The sequence below is a fragment of the Haliotis asinina genome, chromosome 2 (genome assembly GCF_037392515.1).
Source record: "Haliotis asinina isolate JCU_RB_2024 chromosome 2, JCU_Hal_asi_v2, whole genome shotgun sequence".
Lineage (NCBI taxonomy): Eukaryota > Metazoa > Mollusca > Gastropoda > Lepetellida > Haliotidae > Haliotis > Haliotis asinina.
The window spans coordinates 66,269,397-66,290,054 of NC_090281.1; the positions used below are offsets into that span (position 1 = coordinate 66,269,397).

Here is a 20,658-nt window from a genome sequence, read left to right on the forward strand (position 1 = left end):
TGAGTTTAGTTTTACGCAGTTTGACTGGAACATTTTCCATTTTGCATATCTCCTCAGATAGACCATGCCTGCATTAAAGAATGTGCCTGAAAGTGAATTGCTTGAAGGTTGTACATTAGGAAATAACAGAACTGTTTCTGATTGTTGTAGTCAAATAGCATAGATATAAAAAAAAAGATGAAAAGAAAAGTTCATAATCAATTAACAAAATTTAGTGACAAAGCCATAACTGAACCATATGAACCAGATCTTCCACTTTTAACGCTGTGTAACCCAGTCTGAGTAAACTTATCCTCAGTACTTTTCGTTACACTCCACCACAAAGTCTAACAAAACCTTATGGGAGGTCGCGTCAGGTAACCTTTGAGATTGAACAATCAGAAAACAGCTTACCAAATCACGAAAGTGCACGTTCGCACATACCTTTTTATCTCGAAAAGGTTCGTATACGAACGATTCCGAATGCTATTTAGCGTACAATCGCTTCCGGGTGATGCACACTGCGTACTACAGCCATGACAACGGTGAGTAAACAGTCGCTGAAAATAGTGTTTTTGGCAGTATTCAAGGATATCATCTTGCGGAAATATTAGCTAATGGTAACCGTATCAACAGAAACCCCAAAGCATATATACTGCAGGTCAAATAACTGTTATATGCTGATTTTTGTTAGTGGAGAGATCTGTGTCGGTGACCTGAATATTTTGAAAGTCCCTCCGATCCCTAAAAAGTAGCCGTTGTCTGATTGGTTAAATCTATTTAACCGTCTCGCGTTTGATTGGACGGTTATAAGTATCACAAAGGTTACCTGACGCGTCCTTCTACTAGGTTTGGTTAGACTCAGTGGTGGAGTGTAACGAAATACACTGAAACTAAGTTTACTTAGACTGTGCTGTAACCAGGGATAATCTACAACAGGGATAGGTCACTTGCTTACTTCCTATACCATTTGTTTTGATTAATGTGTGCCCTGTCATGCTCCAATGCACACAGTGACTTTGCTCGTTCCCAGTGCAACTTCAGCTGTGTTAAACAAAACTTCAGGCTGTTTATTGTAGCAGTCAGAATTTTACAATATATGAATAAATGGATGAATTATAGTAAGAGTTAAGAGCAAGAATTATATGTAAAATAATGAAAGAATAACAATAAAAGAAAGAAGTACGTGTGAATGAATGAAAGAATAAATGATACACTGTTGCCCTCCCTCCCAAAACATGTTAAAGAATGCAGAAGTATTGCAAGAACATGTGTTAACATCAGCTGCCCTTTTAAAAAAATCCCCTTTGAGACATTTTTCTTTTACATTAATAATTAATTCAGATATCTTATTGCATGTGTTGAATGGTATGGACATTAACAAAATGTTAACTGACATTGTCACACACCTGTCAAAAATGTTTAAAACGATAAGCACTGTAGACACCTTTCCAGTTTTGTCAAATAATATGATCAACAAGAAAGAAAGAAGTTACGGAACTATAAACCTCAAGCATCACAAGCATCAATGGCGGATCAGGTCAGATAGGCGATATGTCATATTTTTCACACACATCACATACACCCGAACATGCTTCTTTAGATCATGAAACAATCACTATTGCTTGCAAACATGTTTCACCTGATAGTATATTCCCCTCATAAGAATTAACTCAGGCCCGAGAGCCACTTCACTGCTCAACACCTGGAACCCCATGCTCATTGCCTGGCTGGCTATGGCAAGACTAATTAGGACTATTCATGCCTGATATCCCTGGCAGATTTCAGAGATTGCAGGATACTCTCTCATCATATGAGCAAGTCCTGATTGTTTAATTGTTTAATTGTGTTGTAAAGATATATGTTGAAAGAAAGCAGGAGTGAATACATATCATATATATGTAACGTTTTACATAATTTTAGTAGTCTCTCTTGTAGACTTTTGGTGGCATGTACATATGTATTTTCTTAACACATGTTAAGTCACTAGACAGCTTGGATACAGATTGATTATTGGTTAGATCGCTGACCAATTGATATGCTGGATTTCGGCTTTAACAACTCTAGCTATCATGAAAAAGTTTGTGTATCGTGAACATACATAATTGTAAGGATGCCTGAAATGTATACACAGGACTAACAAGCACTTTGGCGAGTTTATTTTTCCTTAAAGTGCTCAAAGCGCTACAATCCGATTTTTATTACCCCTGATAACCCATTCCAACTGTTGAGTAGAGATAGCATTTATTTTCATATATATTTTGCGCACACTACTTGTACATCAGACATAATGGCTTCCTGAACATTTCAGTATAATTTGCACATTGTTACGAATAAATATCGTAATTCAGGTACATGTATTATAGAATTCAAAAAGTGACACGATACTGATTTATTATAATGTATACACTTGCAGTTGAATCCCCCAAAATATTTATGAAGATGGATTCCTATATTTGTTTTGAATGCAAACGAGGTTCAGAAGATTGATAATGGGCGTGACTCCATAAAACAAGTTGTCCAATGATATAACAGCGCAATAATTTGTTTTACACTTGTCATGGGACAAAACTTTACCTGGACATGCATTCTGCCAGAGGCTGTTATTTCAAGGTTGAAAGAGGTGTTCATATATCTCATTAGTGTTGTCTGATTGAATGATTATGCGCATCAATTCCGTAACTGATATATTATCCTTTTATTGACAATGGATCTGATGCACGTGATCATTACACTGGATAAGACAATTACAGAGATCAAATACAAACGTTTCTTACACAATGCTTATGTAAATTGCATTGAAAAATCACATTTCAAAACCATATGAAACTTTCAACAGCTTGAACAAAATGCTCCAGTTACCTTTGTATGGTGTATGCGTAATATATATGTATATATATATGAGTTTTATTGTGTACTTTTGCACATAAATATTTATTGGATGATCCTTTGCAGGCTATGAAATTAACGCTTTGAGGTAGCAAATTCACTGTTTGAGATCCTTTTTGCTACCTGAAAGGAAAACACAGTAGCAACAACTTGCTAACAGGTATTTTTTAGTGAAATTGCTGATGTTCATCAATTACGCATCATTTTCAAAGGATAGATCTCCACTTGACTGGAGATGTAGATTCATATGTGAGGTGATTCATTGCAAATTGCTGGAAAATACCCCCATTTAATAAACCTTTGATCAGCCAGTCAGTGGATCTGTTATTGTTGATATACTGTGATTCAGTATGCTAAATATTCACTGTTTTGTATATGAGTCTTAAGTGTAAAATATCCGACCAAATGAGCTGTTGATAGAATATATGGTGTCACCATCACTGCCTAATGGATTGTAAAAATGATTTACAAGTGTCATTAGTATACTTACCTGAGCTGAATGAGTCCTATGAAGACATATTGCTGAAAGACATTCTGCATGGCATTGTTGAGGTAAAAACTCAAATGTATGATACCAAAACTTTACTCTTGTTTGTGTTAGGGCTGAAACGGTATACTGCACGGGGGTGGAAATAACCCATTGCCAGACGTCCCAGTCCAGTGTTTTTTTGTGCAGGGCAAGCAAATTTGTTCTTGATGCTGTACCAGTGTCGAGTTGACCTTCCAGTTTTAATTTGGTTTCTTATTAGAAAAACATCAAGAAATTTGGCTGGTATAGTGGAAAAATTATCAAGACAAGTGCTTTTATATATGCAACTGTACCGGAGTACTGTAGGAATTTTAATGTTATTTCCACCCCAGCTGCAGTATTAGTAGAACCATGGTATCTGGCCTTTGGTATAATTTAATGGAATAAAAAAAAAATTGGAATTTTTGGTTTCCTACCATCATTGTGTTTTTAAACCTTTTTATACCTATTTCTAAAATGTCCGGAAATCAAATCATATTGTCCAAGTTTATGCATTCCTAGATGGCTACAATTTTCCCACAAGCAAGTTCGGAATAGCCATGAATGTTGTTTACTTAGATATACAAGTCAGCAAGACATCCGTGCCTGGGTTCCTTTTTCAGTTATTTCAAATAAAACTTTTTGTCCTTTTGTGTTATACCTTCTGTAAAAACCTAATTTCCTAATTTTCTTACAACCACACGTTTTATGAATAAGTATGAAGTAGAACTTGAACACTGGATTTACTGAGAACATGCTATATCGAGGGGTAAATTTGTCATGTGACGTGGCAAAACTTACCTCTTGTATGTTCTCAGTAAATCTACCTTAGAATATCGAAATTAGTATTGCAACTCTTCCAAATTCATACATGTCTGAGATTACTTTCTATTGCGTTAATGTTCCAAAGATAAGTTTATTGGAATTAAGATGGAATGAGTTCTAAGTTTTATTCAAATGTAATCACAATTCGACATACTGAATAATCAGTGCTTACTTTTGTGGCTCATTTCAGTGTCACTTTTTAATCCAGTCAACTAAACAAAAATATCAGCGGCAACAATTCATTCATACTAATATAACAAAACAATCCACTTCGTACTCATCTTATTATCCTTCAATATGTTTAAGCAACTGGTCAGCTATGAATGTGACGATTTGACCTGAAATTAGGTGTTATTTGTAGATATGTGATCGTTCCGCAAAACTGTTGTCAATCTGAGTAATCTCGTGTGGGTTCAGGAATGCATGCTATTACAAACAATACTGATGATTGCAGGAAGGATCACTTGCCATTTGTTATCTGGTTCATTTGTGTTGTGTTAATTTATTTAATTCATTTAATATAATTTATATAATGACAGTTTTGTTCATTCAAAATAACAAAGATTATGGTTAAGTTCTTCCATGTTATTAAACAATGTAAGGTTTAGTTTGGCTCGTCATTTTTCTGCATTACGATCATATCTCATATACCAAACTGAAACAGACAGAACCGAAGGCCTTGTACCACAAAATGTACCATACCATGGTGAGAGTGTACTGTTTCACCCCTAGTTTGTGTGCAGTATTTAACTGTGGCCATGTCTTCATTGACTCTTTTTGTGCGACATGCCCCGAACAAGTTTTAAGCTCAGTTTATGATCTATGACTTATAGACTTTGTTATCAGACAACTAGAAGGTTATCACAGCAGATCAATGTATTATAGATGTAGTGACAAGCTTTACCTCCAATCATAACCCACTTTAGTCTCTCATCCTTCAGGTTGGTGATTCCACTTGTAGGGAACAAAATTATCCAAGGTTAGAACTAAACCCAAAAGTGCCACTGGACTAGTAACCTTCAACTACCATAAGTCCAAAAATAAAACAAGCAGTCCAGTGGTAATAAAATGAGAGGCATTTATATCAGAGAGTTACACTCTGTGTAGTAAACAAATGAATGTGTGGAAATGTCAGTTTTGCACTCTCATTCCCAACCCTAAATGAGTTGCATAGAGAGCAACCACTATGATGCTTTGAAAAAGTGACATGATGTAGATATGTGTCAGTGCAAGTGGCTCAGTACAGATTAAACCCTTTGTGTTTGCCAAATCAAAACGTCCAGATATTTCTGGCAGAGATTTCAATCCAGAAATGTATGTTCGATATCACTTTAACACCTAGGTAAGGATGATATGTGAGATGTTTTTTGATTGGCTGAGGTCGCTTGTCAGACAGATGCACTCACATGGTCATCATGTGATCCTATTTGTTGACAATGCTGCCAGTCACAAGTGCGCCTTTGTTATTAAACTGACCAACTGACTAAAGTCCATTTCCAGCCTTCTAACACCACTATGGTGTTCAGTCTAAAGGTGCTGGTATTATCAGAACTTTCAAGACCCACTGAAAGCTATCTCTTGAGAAACCAAAACAGCCTTGTTTCAGCAAACAGAACTTTTACCTATCAGAACAGTTTTTATGAGAAAAGGTCACTGTTTGGATTAATGTCTCTTGAAAGTAGTTCTGTATTTTGTAGCTAAGAGTTACAACTCTTTTTGTTGGTTATACTTGTTTGAAAACATTTAGAATAAGTTCAATGTTATTTGTTCTACATTTCCATGTAACATTTCATCTTACAGACTTTAAGCCCGCCACCAACACCTGCACAAGAGATGAGGCAACACCTGATCAGACATGAAAATGATAGTTGTTCGTGTGAACGAAGGTCAAAGAACATTTTGTGTCAGGCATGTGGCCATGTTTTCATTGGTCGTATTCGTGTAACATGCCCCAAACACCCAACTATAATTCATCTGATGGACATCGCCTGCTGCCCCGAGTGTCAAGGTAACCACCTCAAAGAGTTCAGTGATTGCACTATGAAACGAGACTGAGATTATTCAGCAGTATTGCCCTGTGATCATACTTGTGCCTTGTAAGAAAATCATAAATATGTTACAGTAATCAGTTTTTCATTTTCCGCGTGAAACTGAGACATGTTTTTTGTTACTTTGTGATATTTTCAGGGTTCATTTAACCTAACTGTCAAAAGTTAACCCTGTTATGGGTGACTTACATTTGACTCAAACAATCTGGATACTTCAACCAAAACCCTGTGTCATGTCATTTGTGTGTAATCTATGCAAGTATTTAGTGTTTCCGTGGGTGATTTAGCTGATACTTGTGTGTGTAGATGATTAGCTGGATAAAGTGTCGATTAACACAGAGTACAGTGTCTAGTTTGTGTATTGCTCAAAATCATCACTCCTGTCTTTCTGAAGTCTTTTAGCTCACCTGACATCTGGACTATGAAAGAAGTGTCTTTCATGTGACACACTCCTGGGAAGGTATGAGACCCTTAGCCATCAGTATTGGCAATCCCAACACAGACTTCTTCACTGGAAACACTTTGGAACTTTTGTTGTGCTGTTAAATACCTTCTTCTCTGATATCACTGAACTCATGAATCTGAAATCTGGAATGCAAGCTTATGTCTTATAAAGGCATCTCATATTTAATTACTACAGGGTGAAAAAGTTATCAGCATGTCTGTCCAATTGTTTTCAGAGCAGAACTCTAACTCATTAAATATTTCTTCATGAAACTTTCTATACAGTTAAGTGGTGCGCTGTTGCCATTTGATGATTTGAGATTTTAAGGAATATTTGAGTATTGTTTGTTTTTGGGGTAAGGTTTCAAAATCATTGATGATGCATACTATGCTGATCATACCAATGGAAACGGGTGAAAACGATCATTAATTTTTTATACACTGAACTGAAGCTGTTTAGCAATTTGCATTGAATCAAACTGGAGTATAAGTAGCTAAACGAAATCTCTGCAATTCACCCATACAAGGGTGAATACATTGAAGCATTATAAAATTATTTCTTCATAAGTCAGGTGAGCTGGAAAGCCTTGTGGCTGTTCTTTTGACTTATTGTTGTCATATTACAGAATATTTTCAAGCAGCAATTGTCCCTTGTATCCAGCTTACATAAAGAACACTATTTTCTTTGTTCAAGGATACAATAAAAGGTACATGTACAGCCAGCTATCTTGTCTTCATTACATTTTTTTATCAGTTTGACTTTTTTGTTCCCCGTAGACACCAGTTGATTAAGGTGACCTTGATCTTATTTTCAGTATGACCACAACACTTCGTCCTCATTCGTTACGCAATATCTTATCTTATATTCTATAAAACATTGCAACCAATGTCCTAGATTATGTTGACAGCCTACATAGGGTGATTATCCAAATACGAGTCATTTCATGGATCATTGTGTGTGAGCAGAAGGTGAAGAGGAGTGAATATGTTAGGAATATTTTCATTCTTCTTTAGTGGCAAGGGACATTGCCATGTTAGTTGCAAACACTTGTTTAGTTGTACATTCAGTTCATAATTGAGGTAATATCAGCAGTCAAAAAGAACCAGTGTAAAATAGTTTTCGACCAGTTTTAACTAAATGTTACTATTTTACCATTTAGATTTAACTAAATGTTACTACGTTACCATTCTTTTCTTCACCAGGCACCAGTTTGAAGTTCAGAGGATGTTCACATGGACATGGGGAATATAATGCTCTAATGTGAGCTAATGTAATGACCTGCTTATCCCATGTCACCTAGATAACTGCAGTGATTGTCAGCAGCATATGTTAACTTCTTCTGAATCAATGAAGCTGAAACTGGGCGATTTAATGGAAGATTTAATTCCATTTTATGTTGGCAGCTATGATCATGATAATGAAACACCTCCGGCTGTTTTCATTCAACAAATTTTGTATTAATTTTGTTATTCGCCAGGGGCTCAAAACATTAACTGGAGGTAAAACTGACTCGGAGATTACATTTTATCAGGACAGTATTTTACATGATATTCCAAGATGTTTGTGCCTATGGACAGGTAGGACAAAGATTCAGTGCACCGTATCACTTGTGCTGGCCCAACATTGAAATCTTCACCAGTGGCAGGAGTTACAAGGGCGATCGATATCGGCACAGATGCTAACTTCCAGGCCCAACTGCAGCTTATTTCTGCTCTGATGTTTCTGTGCCCATATATCCGGGAAGACAACTCCAGTGAGTTTATTTGTCTTCCAGCACAACTACATTCAGTCCTTTGTTGATGGCTCAATAAGCGAAATGTTTACGGTCAGTGATTGAAATAATTTTTCAACTCAACCTGACAGCCGGGCTGGTGGCCCATAAATGTTGCCTGCCCATCTTGAAAGTTGCCTGCCCACCTTTTTAATTTAATTTTTTGCAATAATTTACAAAAACGCCACCATTTTGTAACAAGTACAAATGAGTAAGTAACACTCTCTTTGATTGTTTTTATTGAACCATGTGAGTCATTGTGACTACAGATATCCAATCTTAGCGTAGCTTACTAAGCCAGCCAGTTGTAGCTATCTTCACTGTCAGAAGAGTTGTCCATGTATAATTATGGAATATACTTGTAGCTTTCATTCATCTTTCTTAAATCAAAGTGACATGACAATTATTGCTGGACTTGCGTTTTAAATGAAAAGGAAGATATTATCTTGGGAGTAATGGCCAATATGTGTGGATGGCTACGGGGGTGAGAAGGAGCAGCAGCAGCGAGCGAGAGCATAGTATTAATGCATAATCACCTTTCCGCTGTGACAAGCAGACGAGGTGAGCGTAGCGAGCGATGAGTTCCACCTACTGTGAAGCAGGCTGGAATTACGATTTTTTTGGTTTCTGCTGTGAAAGCGGACAACCAGCAGCATAGCGATTGATAGCTTCTCACCCCAAGCAGGCCATACACACTATGACGTTTTAATTGAGCAAAGTGAATAAAGGTACAATGAATATCAATGTTAATACTTCTAGATTTAATGTACACCCAATCAAATAACGGAAATAAGTGAGCACGGGAAGGGAGGGAGGGTTAATATGGTAGTGAGCGACGGTAAGTAGTGTTCGGCGGAGACGCGAGAAGTGAAGCACCGTTATCTGTCGCGTGTTGTGATGATGTAACAACTGATGACGTCATGATTTGACGTAATGTTTGCAGCTGCGCGAGCCAAGATAATATTTATAAACAAAGGCACGTGGTATAGCCACGCCATCAATAACACAATTTAGCGGTTAACGCTAAATGCTATTATTGCTGGACTTGCGTTTTAAATGAAAAGGAAGATATTATCTTGGGAGTAATGGCCAATATGTGTGGATGGCTACGGGGGTGAGAAGGAGCAGCAGCAGCGAGCGAGAGCATAGTATTAATGCATAATCACCTTTCCGCTGTGACAAGCAGACGAGGTGAGCGTAGCGAGCGATGAGTTCCACCTACTGTGAAGCAGGCTGGAATTACGATTTTTTGGTTTCTGCTGTGAAAGCGGACAACCAGCAGCATAGCGATTGATAGCTTCTCACCCCAAGCAGGCCACCGCGATATAAATCGCCGGCCATCCACACAGCAACATATAGATATTAGAAAATAGTGGATACGCGAACAGCATAAACGACTTACACGGTGCTGGGAAATAATGGAAGCGCGTGCTCACTTACTGCCGTTATTTTTATTTATCCGAGTTAACTAGCAGTTAAAGCACTAACAATATTGTGCACAAAAATGTCCATTGCAGTGGTTGACAGGTGCACCCCGTCAGCCAAGTAATGTTCCGGGCCACATTTGACCGGATCAAACTGGTCGTGGCGGACGCTGATCCCATGAAGCTCATAGATTCTGTTTGAGAGTCTTCGATTTAGCTTTTTACGAGAAAGTTCAAGCTTTTTGATGTCCATAGCAGCCGGCCACGCAACCCGTGGCAACATGAAAGACCACACCAGCCTCGTATCAGGCATACGTAGCTTGGCATACAGCAAATCACACATAATGTCTTCATATATGGACGTGGCGGACGTTTGGGACAAGTCGTTTGAGCCTAAGTGGATCACGAGCCATTTAGGACTGGTGTTAGACGCGGAAGCCAAAAGACTGTTAAGCAAAGCTCGGAAGTGGCTCCATCGCCTCCCGCCTCGGACCTGCCACCGTGTACGGCCGAGACGTTGCAAGAGTTGTTCCAAGCTCCCCTTTGCCCTGGCCATGTAGCTGTCACCAATCACCCAGGCCAGATCTGTAACATAGAGATCGGACAGCAGAAAAAATTGCTACAATGTAATTGGTAAGAGCAAGGCTAGTAAATATTAAGTAGAATCAGTTAATTATGCGTGATTACTTTATTAGATCCTAATATAACCCTGGTATGCACAAGATGTCCATCTACCATACTGCTGAATTATACTTTCATCCAAACCATTAATCGCCGCAGTTGTAGCAGCGCCTATTCTGAAAGAATGTGATGTATACTGGGTCGCGTCATAACCGACATGTGATAGCGACTTATTGAGAATCGCCTGAAATTGATAGCGCGTTAATGGTGAGCCGTCAAAATGGACAAACAGCTGTGAGCTAGTGCGTGGTCTGGACGCGAGATACAGAGAGAGAGCTCTAACGGGGCATAGCTCTGAGGCAGTAGGAGAAATTGACAGCAGAGTTCCTCTACCGAACTGGTCGGTTTTAGAAAATCTTATGCGCAAGGTTAATCCCTCGCCTGAAAATGAAACATCATTAATTTGTAGTGAAGTTTTTGAATCGTCGGCTTGTGAACTGCAAACCAACTCGCTGACCCTCAGGAAACCAAAAAAGGCTAAGGTAAATGCTGACTTAAAAACCTGAGCCTCGTAAGAAGAGCTGCAGATAGCAGGCAAAACACCTACGATGCGCTGAAGAATTGGAAATGTGATGGGCTTTCGTATGTCCCTCCTAACTTTAATCTTGTGCATCCCAATGATGGCTTTTCTAACCAAAAAATGTTCACAGTGATTGATAAGGTTATTTAGTCTATTCCAGGTGGATAAGGCTGAAATGTAAGCCCTTACAGTACGAGGGGATTTACCTTGAATTGACATGTAGCCTATGAATTGCAGAAGTTGGTCTATGCAAATGGGTCCTCCTAATGGTAGACTAAACGCGCGCCTAAACGTTTCGAGACATTGCAGCGCCGTGTAATAAGTGCGTCTAGTGTTGCGTGATAAAGAAGACACGATAAGTATATGAGATTCTGTCATACAATCTCCCAAATGTCTCTTGGTAAGCTGGTCTGTGTCGGGTCCGCGTCTGGAGCCATTTGGAAATAATTCGAGGAGTGTCATATCCTTGGTGTAGCCTTTTTGTATCCACGTTTGGGGCCAGGACGCACATGTCCAGCTGCCCTGGAAATACGTCCCGAAGCCGTGTGTGCTAGATGCATCCGTGAAAAGACGTAAATGCTGACCAGACAGCCAAATGGAATCATGAAACACGGATACGCCATTGTAATGCTGCAGGAACTGTAACCATACTTGCAGGTCCTGTTTCATACCGTTAGTGAGTCTTATTCTATGATAGGGGTAGACGTTTCCGCAAAGGGCATCAGTCAAGCGTCTACAAAAAGCCCTCCCGCACCTAACTGCGCGACACACAAAATACAGCTTGCCTAACAAAGATTGTAACTGGTGAACTTTTAGTTTGCGCTTTTGTGACTGCAGTAAGGCGACAATTTCTTGACACAAGTGATTGATTTTTTCAGGTGGTATCCTAATCTCCATAGAGATAGTGTCTATGGTTATGCCTAGGAATTTGATGGTCGTGGTTGGTTGAACTGTTTTTTCCTGGGCTATGGGAATACCGAAATGTCGAAAAAGCTGAATGCTTGAATCTAACAGGTATTTACATGTGCCTGATTGGGCGCGACCTCCCACCAGGAAATCGTCTAGGTAATGCATGATGGATGCAGTGTGTGTGTGTTTGGTTATGCACCACTGCAAGAAACGGCTAAATGTTTCAAAAAGAGCGCATGATATCGAACAACCGAAAGGGAGACATTTGTCAAACTAGTAATTTCCTTCAAAGTACATACCTAACAGGTGGAAATCTTCCGGACGGACTGGTAGTAAACGGAAGGCTGACTTAACATCAAATTTTGCCAACTGAGCTCCCTTGCCTAATTGCTGCACTAAACTAACCGCCTCATCGAATCGTGAGTACTGAACGGAGCAAAATTCCGCGGAAATTCCATCGTTTACGGACGATCCCCGGGGATGGGAGAGGTGGTGTATAAGACGGTAGTTATCCGCGATTGTGGTGACACTTGATGTGTCTGATTTCTTTTTGACTAAACCAACGGGAGAAACCTTGAGGTTTTGAATCGGGCATGAGGGGAAAGGCCCGGCGATACGACCAAGAGAGATTTCTTTTTGTAGTTTGGTGTTGACAATTTGAGGAAACTGCCTTGCTGATCTAAGGTTGGGAGCGTTGTTAGGAGTGAACGAACCAGTGAACTGTAAATTAAAACCTGAGGTAAAACCTACCCGTAATAGATCGGCATCTTTTGAGCACACTGCATAGTACGCATCGATCCATGGAATCAGTGTTATATTTTATGGGTACCGGAGCTAACGACATCGGGAGATGGGGGTAAGCTGGCCCTGTTTCGGAGTTGTACTTGTGCATTGTTTGTAGGTTTGCTACGAAAAGAATTGCACTGACGGGCACTATGGTTTGAACTTTTGCATTTGGAACATTTGTGGGGGTACTTGCAAGATAATCTTGAACATTGGGAAAAATTGAAATCCCAGCAGACTTGCTTATCAGTGACAGCAGTGACGGAACCAGCAGTGCTGGACTTAGTGTCTGTGAGATTGTAGGACTGCCTACCGTGAACCATGTAACGGAGCCACAGATCGCCGTCGATGGCTCCCCAGGAACGCGTGGGATCTCTAGCCATTTTATGGCGGAAATAATAATCATAGGTGTACCACGAGTCATTACCGTACTTGTGTGCGGCGCCCCGAACTGTGCCAACGTATCCTAACAGTTCTTGAACTGCACCTGGGTGTTTTTGCAGGTAAATACTCATAAAAATATGGAAGGCCGTAGTCCAGGAGGCAATACTGAGGGGTTTAGAAGATTGTTTACTTGCCGGTTTAAACATGACCTGACCTGCCTGGTTGAAAACCATTTGTAACGGTACATCGCCATCCTGCGCAACGTTTTGAGAAGGGAGGAGTGTTTGGAAGTCTACGAACTCGCCGTTCCATATTTTTTGCCTGACCGAATCTTTAACATGAGCACCGATGTGGTCCGTTTTGTAAGAAAGCTGAGGCAAACCCGCATTAACCGCAGTGGCATCGGGTACCTGCCTGTACGTGGGGAGGCTTAGCTGTGAAGATCCCCCACCCGAAGCTAGATTAGAAAGCCATTGTATCGTGGCCTGAATGCTTGATGCAGAAGGAACTGTGCATGCATCTAAATCCGGATTAAACCCTGTGCGTGCATCTACCGCCTGCTGACTACTGGGGTGCGCGTCTGCCGCCGGCTGCGCTGCCGTGGATTGGGTAACCGGCGCGGGTGTTAGGGACGGTGTAGCTAATAATAAGTTTGGGTCTATCTGAATGGGATTGTTCATTCCCTGATACAATTCTGAAGCTAAGCTAAACCTACCTTGCATGGGAGCATTCCTAGGAGGATCGAAGGTCGTCCCCAAGGTCGTCCCTTGAATATCCACCGGCGGACTTGATGTGCTGATGGTACTGCTACCCCTTGTTGATCTGCGTTTCTTTCCAGCTGCAGGTGCCGGGAGCTAGCCTGTGCTGTAATGCTGCTCTTCTTTTTGGTCCCATTACAGATTGGCGACGTTAACCTGCTTATCGATGTTAATATGAGCGACGGTAGTGAGCGACGGTAAGTAGTGTTCGGCGGAGACGCGAGAAGTGAAGCACCGTTATCTGTCGCGTGTTGTGATGATGTAACAACTGATGACGTCATGATTTGACGTAATGTTTGCAGCTGCGCGAGCCAAGATAATATTTATAAACAAAGGCACGTGGTATAGCCACGCCATCAATAACACAATTTAGCGGTTAACGCTAAATGCTATTAAAATGGAATGATCATCCTGAGTGCGAACTGACTGGAGGTCAACCTTAAAATTTCAGCCAGACAATCGGGCTGGTGGAGAGAATTACCAGGCAGCACGACTCAAAATTTACTGGCCACAGGCAGTCAGACAGGCTGTTATTTCGATCACTGTTTGTGGTAGAGTCGCTATGGTTCCATTAACACATGTGTTTTAATTTATTCTCTGTTATTTGTTTCAAAATTCCTCAGGTAAGTTATTCTGATCTGATGGGTAAGGCACTAAGTATATGTCTCCCTCACACTAAAAACTGTTTTCAATGTGGCAAGTTTATATTTCATCACGATCCCCATGTGATCCCCCTGTTCTGGGTGTGTGTAACTGCTGGCTTCTATGGACAAGACCACAGTAGATATATAAAGGCAGCGACTCAAGACCTTATGGATTTTACAAGAGAACTTTTTGAGAGGGTGGACAGTCTGCAGTGCAGCATAGTTGGCTGCCATACATCATTGAAGGTCAACACTCTTGCAGACCCATTCTCAGATGCTTTCAGACTCACAGCAATCAAATGGGAACAATCTCACATGGATCTGTGTGCAGATCTAAACAACCAGTTGCCAACCTGGTCCAGTGTTCTCAAGTGTGTGGTTCACAGGCCTACTGTCTCTACTGATAGATCTACTGTTATGTCTGCTAAGACAGCCGAAGTCAGACCGATTCAATCACAGTCTACAACAGCTGTAGCTCCATATATGGAAACTATCGAATAGCATATCTTGTCAGCAAGATTTTAAAGAGGAGCCCCTTGTCTGTTATGCCATAACTCAGGCCTTCGACATCTGCTCTCTGTGACCACAGGTTGTATTGTTTACAGCAGTGGAAAATCAGTTACTACTATTTGACCTTTAACTATATCTGATTGTGGACTTTCTGATACATCTTGGAAATAACCTGTATCTTTGTCATTGAGCTATTAATGGCTATCACTCAAAACTTGCATCTGTCCTCACCAAGAAAGGAGTACATATTGGGAAAGACCTCTTTACCAGCCTGCTACACTTGTTTTGAACAGGATATATGAAAATAACTACAAAATGGAATTTGTCAGTGGTTTTATTGGTGTTCTGACACCATCTGTATGAACCCATGGACATAGCAACACTACCCCATCTTACTCCATCGAGAGTCACGATCCGAATTCCTGGCTAAGAATCAGATATCTCTCTTGGGACCTCAAGGACTAGTGTCCTAGACTGGACAAGATAGGCTTTTAGCCAAGGATTTCACAAGATATGGACATTTTGCCAGGATCATTGCGACACTGATATAACAAGAGTACATGGCAGAAGAGCCATTGCATCGTCCTGAGCCTCATGGAATTTTTTTCCTTCCTGATTGAGAGAACATGTGTGTCTTTTGAGAAGTGATACCATGAAACAGAAGAAAACAGTCATCACAGAGGGCGAGTCAACATTAAGTTTGGACCGGGGATTGATGGTTGTGATCCTGGAAAATCGTGTGCACATGGTTGATTCTTAACACCTCATATGACTATGATTAAACTGGAAGCGGATCATATTCAGTCAGAGATAAGACGAGGTCTTCAACACAAAACCACAGCCTTTCAGATATTTATTCAATGATCAGATGTGGATCAGAAATAAGTCTCAGGAAATTAGGCAGTCAAAGCGTCAGAGTTAGTATTATACAAATTGTTATCTTGCTCCACACATAAATGTCATTTTCTGATTGGCTTCTAGTATTTTAAATGTACCTCACCTACAAGAAACATTTTCCATGTACATCCCTGAGAATGCTGAACTCATTATGTAATTCTTTATCTCAAATAACATTGAATCACGTATGATGTACGGACATTACCGATGTTTAGCACATGCAATTTGGTGGAAGGGAGATAACTCAAAATCTGATTTTCTTGTCGACTGCAGAATTGTCAGAAAGTTTTGTACCCAGGCTTCAAACAATTCAAAACTAACTTTGAGGTGTCCAGTAAGATGAATATGTTGTTCGCTGGTCCCTTGGGGTGGGGCTCAGGGAATATAGACATTGTGGATACATCAACCCACATACCCCTTGGGACCAGTGAACAACTTGAAATTATTATTGTTAAAAACTGTCCAATTTCAACGTCAGTGCAAAATGCAAGTTGACTCAGTTGACCATCTCTCATACTGCAGGTTTTCCCCCCCAACATTTTCTATCAACTGTTTCTGTACAAACATCACCCATCAGCTGTCAGAGGTGGGTAATTGTGCCTTAAGAATAAATCTGTGTCTAGACACAGGCATGGGTAGTCCTTGAAGGGTCATATGTAAACCTGTTGCTCAGCATTTAGCAACAAATTGAAGTCAAGTAAAACACGCTGTTGATCTTCCTCTGCAGTGTTTTTCCCAACAAGGCAATGAAACACTTCATTTCTTGCTTTTGTGCTAGAAATAATGAAGATGTTGCACAACATTCACAAAAGAAAACACTTACACTCAAATTTTTCACTATTTCACTGTTGGTATGATTATTATTGAGGAAACCCATCATGTTTTAAGCATCTGAAAAACAATGTATGTGTACGATAAACACTGTCAGTGGCATGTTCTCTATTCGCCCACAGTCTTAAAACAACATGTTGTTTTCTGTTTGCCATTGATTACATAACTATCGGCATGTGTCATCCCTGTGATTTGAAAGTGAACTCTCCCACTTCAAAGAAAAAAGTCTTACATACAGTCAACACATTTTCAAACACTATCTTAGCTGTTTGTAAGTTATTAGTTGAAATCCATTCTTAATTTAACTTGAAAAGGTGTTCAGCCACGTCAAGGAACTGGAGCACTGTTCTTCCAGTAGCTAGCTGATGACAAAGTCTGTCCAGGTTTCTGTAGACTCTGGCTCTGGGGCGGACAGCTGCACTGTGTTAGATCTGTCTCCTCGCCAGTCTGTTTGTTGTCTTGAGTCAGGAATCGTGCGTCATAATCTACCCAAGTAGATGTCATGAAGTCGTTGAACTGGTTGATACCAACAATGTCTGGAGACTGGTTCAGGACTTCCATCCAGGCATCTTGGACCTGATCCACTGGGAGGAGGGGAAGGAAGGCACCACATGGGAGCTGAAGGTGTGATTGTTCTTGTAGGTGTTGGCAAGGCCTTTCTCAGAAACTTGATGCCAAACTGCTTGTGTAAAGTGAAAATAACATATAATAACAGGAGGGTGGATACACCCTTACACGTATCTATGATACGCTTCCAGTGAGTGCCTACCTGAGCGACAACATGGAGTTGGTAATTATGACCATCATGTAGTACCTGTCTTCCTCCTCAGTGAGACAAAATGAGTTGTGCTTTCTGTAGGTCAGCCATTGGGGACTATCGATATTCCCAAACTACCATTTTATAGGGTTACAATGAGTTACAGAAATGAAAACAGAGGAGTTAGTTGCGAGTATTAGCTAATCAATGTCTACTCTCCATTTTATTTTAACTAAGTTGTAATTTCCTTTAGATCTTCACTAAATTTCCTACTCCATTGGAGACCCCTATAACAACACTAAGACAAGATCACTTTGTCCACTATCTCAGAGATGTAGGGGATTATTGACTCATTATGAGAGTAGAGAGAGAGTGCATTTTGTTGCCTTAATTGACTTCAGTTGTTTTTGTGGGTCAGTTGAGATGTGGGCAAGTAGAGCTGTGGGCGAATGGAGACTAAACCCTGTCAGTTGCCATCCACACTGAATTTCACTAGTTTACGTTGTTTACCAGAGCGCAACAGCGGATTTGTTGATGAGCCATTTTCAATTTCGTGAAGGGGTATGATCGCACTTCAACTTTTTTTCAATGGAGCCACGGATTACCCAATGGTTTAAATGGATCTGCAGCATCGTGAAGCGTTATTGCAAGATATGACTGTATAACATATTTACTTGTTTTTATCTTTTAGTCACATTGAAGATTGGCCTTTGTCTTATATAGATTTTAGTCATGGTCACTTCTCACAATTTTGTCTTGGAAGATGTTTCAGAAATCTAGTAGATTTGAATGTATAGATGCAGATGCACATATCCATTGTCAGTGTATGTGCATCATAGCTGGGATGGATCCAAATTTTCTACCTGCGGAATCCACCCGTTATTATCCTACCATATCCCGAGACACATTATGTTAATTCCTCACATCAAATTTGTAATAAATGGCATCATATTCTTCTGCCTGGAGGCTGAAATTTGTTCTAACGTGTCATGAGACAGTGCATTTAGAAAAGTTTGAAAATCAGTCCGTGGTGACCTTGAAGATAAGATTGAGGTCCCTCAAATCTGTTAGTGTCTGTGTCACCTGCCACTATAGGCTGTCACCAAAGTTTGTAAGAGTAGTAGTGCACTTATGTGGCACTTATATCCATTCACATTGCCTGCTTACAGTCCTACATACATTACTATCCCCGGTCATAGGACTGGGCGGTGGGGTAGCCTAGTGGTTAAAGCGTTCGCTTGTCACGCCAAAGACCCGGGTTCGATTCCCCACATGGGTACATTGTGTGAAGCCCATTTTCTAGTGTCCCCCTCTGTGATATTGCTGGAATATTGCTAAAAGCGGCGTAAAACTTAACTCACTCACTCACTATTGTACTTTCCAATACTTTCTCATTTTCCTGGAGAAACCCAACTCACTCACTCACTATTGTACTTTCCAATACTTTCTCATTTTCCTGGAGATCATACAGTCATGCTGCCTGTTAGGTGCAATAAACTAAACTTTAAGGTCACATAACAAATTTCATTCTGGATCAGTTGCAATTTAAAAAGGTTGAATTGGTAAAGGCATCCATTCCCAAATGGGTCTTGTCATCAGTATCTGTTGTGACACCCCAAAATTGTCCTACACATGGATTGAGTAAGAGCTTGAATTCAACCTTGTGGAATTCTGGCCCATTCCTTTTACAATGCCTGCAACAGTTGAGGCAGAGAACATCCCACAAGTGCTTGATGGGGTTCAGGTTTTGCAACTTGGAAGGCTGTGGAAGCATGGCAATGTTCTTAAAGGAACAACTCCATCTAGTGGTCAATGATGGAAAACAGTTAAATTGCCCTGAAGGCTCCGAAAATTAGATACCTGCATTTAGGATGTGGCAAAACTCTTACCAGTCAACCTGGATGACATAGTATTAGGTAAATGTTCATTTCATCATTACAGGTTCTTCTATCACAGCACTGAAGCAGAAAACGAAAGTCATCACTGAACCATCCACATCCCTAGTTTTGTAGATCCCAGAACTACTGATGTAGCTGGCACAGCACAGGGCCAAAATAGGGTCATGTAGCTCGATGACTAATGGCTTGCGCCAACACGCCCCTTACACCAGACACTGCACTATCAGTGGCATTTGCTGTGAATGAAGTACCCAGATCCTAGTTCTACCACTTCAAGGTCAATTTTGTGTAGACTTAATTTGTTGACATCATTCTTACAAAAAATCGATGATACTATGGTGAACACTGAGGTGACGTGTAATGACAGTGTTTCAAATTACTGCATTGAGTCAGGGCAGAACATTCCTTCATAATTCAAAACGTATGCCAATGACTGTTTACAAGCAAAAAAGAACTTTTACGTAAGCCTTGTCCCTGCTTATTATTCCTCAGAAGTGCATATGCAAATTACTTTTTCTCCATGATATTTCTTGCAGAGTGACACTTTTGAATTTGAATCAAATTATCAAAGATGCACTTTGTTAGCTGTGCATTTGTGTTAATTACATCCTGTAACATTTTAAAGTTTCCTTGCATTTTATTAGCTTTTGCAAGTCAGTTTAGAGAAACTTTGTTTTGTTGTTTCCTTGGGGCAAATGTGTTTTGGATACCTGCTGTGATTCACAAACCATTGGTTCACATGTCTACAAGTCATTGTCATTAGTTTGAAGAAGGATCAACAACACTTTCACCCAGTCAACTAACTTTACAGTTACATAAAGAATTAAGGAGGTGTGGCACACAACATGATTTGAAAATCTCTCAACCGCAGATAACTACGTAAGGTACACTTGAGACATATATGATCATACTCCTTTTGGAATTTTGCAAGGCATCTGGTGAGGTTGGTATTTAGAAACCTGGGGAAATCCAAGCTTCGGTAACATGTCAAACAGATGATGTTATATTTCAGTATCATGAGAATTAAGGAAGTAGTTTAGCAATTCTACCCAGAACATGTTCAATTTGTTGTGCATGAAGTGTACATTTATGTGTATGAATCATTCAGGTTTTTGCAACACTGTTGTTAGCATCACATGCTTATACCGACACAGTTAACAGTTTGCAAACCTCACTGGCTCACATCACAAAATCAAG

At 40.1% G+C, this 20,658-nt stretch overlaps 1 pseudogene; it reads right to left on the reverse strand.

The window, feature by feature from the left end:
• Positions 1 to 10,338: 10,338 nt before the first annotated feature.
• Positions 10,339 to 13,165, reverse strand: LOC137271971 (uncharacterized; annotated as a pseudogene).
• Positions 13,166 to 20,658: the final 7,493 nt, after the last annotated feature.